Source organism: Halichoerus grypus, chromosome X (assembly GCF_964656455.1).
Source record: "Halichoerus grypus chromosome X, mHalGry1.hap1.1, whole genome shotgun sequence".
Lineage (NCBI taxonomy): Eukaryota > Metazoa > Chordata > Mammalia > Carnivora > Phocidae > Halichoerus > Halichoerus grypus.
In genome coordinates this window covers 8,314,483-8,317,518 of record NC_135727.1, presented here as the reverse complement: position 1 = coordinate 8,317,518, position 3,036 = coordinate 8,314,483, and the positions used below count along the sequence as shown (strand labels likewise).

Sequence of the window (3,036 nt, the reverse complement as noted above, 5' to 3'; positions counted from 1 at the left end):
AAGATTTTATTTATTTATTTAAGGGAGAGAGAGAGCACAAGCAGAGGGAGAAGCAGGTTCCCCACTGAGCAAGGTGCCCGATGCGGGACTCAATCCCAGGACCCTGGGGTCATGACCTGAGCCGAAGGCAGACGCTTAACCGATAGAGCCACCCAGGCATCCCTTCAATGCACAAAAGTTTTTCATTTTATCAAGTCTAATGTATCTAATTTTTCTTTTGTTGTCTGTGATTTTGGTGTCAAATTTAGGAAACCATTGCCAAATCCAAAGTCGTTCAGATTTACCCCTATGTTTACGTCTAAGAGTTTTATAATTTTAGCTCTTACATTTACGTTTTTGATCCTCTTTTTTAATCAAGTAGGCTCTACGACCAACGTGGGGTTTGAACTCATGACCCTGAGATCAAGAATTGCATCTCTACCCACTGAGCCAGCCAGGTGCCCCAGTTTTTGGTCTATTTTTAATTAATTTTTGATTATAGTGTGAGGTAGGGGACCAAACCCATTCTCTTGCATATGGATATCTAATTGTTCCTGTGTCATTTCTTTTTTTTTATGTGATTTTTATTTTATTTTATTATGTGATGTTAATCACCATACATTACATCATTAGTTTTTGATGTAGTGTTCCATGATTCATTGTTTGCGTATAACACCCAGTGCTCCATTCAGTATGTGCCCTCTTTAATGCCCATCACCAGGCTAACCCATCCCCCCACCCCCCTCTCCTCTAGAACTCTCAGTTTGTTTCTTGAAAAGACTATTTCCTTCCCCATTGGATGATCTTCTTGATTACTATAGTTTTGTAGCAAGTTTTGAAATTGGGAAGTTTGAGTCTTCCAACTTTGCTCTTTTTTGGTGATCCTGGGTCCCTTGCATTTCCATGTGAATTTTAGGATCAGTTTGACAATAGCTTCTCTCTCTCTCTCTCTCTCTCTTTTTTTTTTTTTTTTTTGGCTGGGTACAGTATACTTTATTGGTGGTACATGACAAGGTAGGGCTCCCCAAGCCCCTCCCCTTCTTTAGGGGGTCTGGGATGGAAACTCTGTAGAGGTTGGGAGATTCTCAGTGAATTGGGGGATGATGAGTTGGGGCAAGGACTCCCCAGCAGCTGAGGGCCTCTCTCTTCCTTTTGCTCTCACTGGGGCTAGTGGTCCAGGGGACTCTTATTCCTTGGAGGCCACGTGGACCACAAGGTCCACCACCTGGTTACTGTAGCCAAATTCATTGTCATACCAGAAAATTAGCTTGACAAAGTGGTAATTGAGGGCAATGCCAGCCCCAGCATCGAAGGTGAAAGAGTGACTGTCACTTTTAAAGTCACGGGACACAACCTGTTCCTCATTGTAGCCCAGGATGCGCTTGAGGGGGGGCCCTCTGATGCCTGCTTCACCACCTTCTCAATATCATCGATATCATCGCATTTGGCAGGTTTCTCCCAGTGGCAGGTCAGATCCATGACTGACATGTTGGGGATGGGGACAGAGAAGGCCATGCCAGTGAGCTTCCCTTAAGCTCAGGGATGACCTTGCTTATAATCTTGGCTGCGCCAGTAGGTCCCTGGATGATGTTCTGGGCAGCCCATCAGCCATCATGCCACAGCTTCCCAGAAGGGCCATCCATGGTATTCTGCGTGGCAGTGATGTCATGGACTGTGGTCATGAGTCCCTCCATGATGCTGAAGTTGTCATGGATGACCTTGGCGAGAGCGGCCAAACAGTTGGTAGTGCAGGAGGCATTGCTGACAATCTCGAGGGAATTGGCATACTTCTCATGGTTCACACCCATCACAAACATGGGGGCATCAGCAGAAGGGGCAGAGATAATGACCCCCTTGACCTCACCCTTCAAGTGAGCCCCAGACTTCTCCATGGTGGTGAAGACCGTAGTGGACTCCAGAACATACTTAGCACCAGCCTCACCCCATTTGATGTTGGCGGGATCTCGCTTCTGGAAGATGGAGATGCGCTTTCCATTTCCTGTTCTCAGCCTTGACTGTGCCATTGAATTTGCTAAGGGTGGAATCATACTGGAACATGTAGACCATGTAGTTGAGGTCAATAAAGGGGTCATTGATGGCGACAATATCCACTTTGCCAGAGTTAAAAGCAGCCCTGGTGACCAGGTGCCCAGTACTGACAGATTCATGTACTCTGACCTTCACCATCCTGTCTCAGGGACGTGGCTGGGACTGCACCAGAAGATGTGGCTATCTGTCAAACGGGGAGGAGCAGAGAGCCTTGACTGCAACTTCTTGAAGTAAACTGAACTTATAGCCACAACCCCCAGTTCCTTGTCAGCAGTGCTTTTCATTTTGAGAAGGTAGAAGTGAGGGCTGGAGCAGACAACAGGGCTACCGGTTCCAGGCCCTCAGGACTTCAGTGGGTCTGGGCAGCAGAGTTCACAAAGGGAGCTGCAAGGCTCTGATGCGGCACTTCTCAAGCTATCAGGACTCATGCAGTGATCTGGTTGCAAAACAGGTTCTGATTTAGTAGTCTGGGGGCCTGAAACTTTATTTCTTTCTTTTTTTTTTTTAAGATTTTATTTATTTGAGAGAGAGAGAGAGGAAGAGAGAAGGGGGAGGAGCAGAGGGAGAGGGAGAGAGAGAGAATCTCCAGCAGCCTCCACGCTGAGCACGAAGCCTGACATGGGTTCCCATCCTAGGACCCTGAGATCATGACCTGAGTGGAAACCAAGCATCAGACGCCCAACTGACTGAGCTGCCCGGGTGCCCCTGAAAGTTTATTTCTAACTAGCTCCTAGGTGACACCAATGCTGCTGGTCCCTGAACCGCACTTTGAAAAACAAGGCACAGTTGCCCTTAGCTTCTGTCCAGTAGTCCAAAGTAGGAAGCTGAGACATCACTTGGATCTATCATTCAGACTGTTCCTTATACAAAAAAAAGTGGGGGGTGGGGGGAGGAAGGACAAGAAAGCTAGGCCTCTTTGGGGGACAAAAGGGACTTAGCCAAGTCTACAGGACCAGGTAGAGGCAAACACTAGAAATTCTGGTTTCAGACTCGATTAAGTTTTCATTT

General features: G+C 47.1%; 1 pseudogene; it reads right to left on the bottom strand.

Moving 5' to 3' along the window:
- Window positions 1-1,165: 1,165 nt before the first annotated feature.
- On the bottom strand, window positions 1,166-2,219 carry LOC118534924 (glyceraldehyde-3-phosphate dehydrogenase pseudogene; annotated as a pseudogene).
- Window positions 2,220-3,036: the final 817 nt, after the last annotated feature.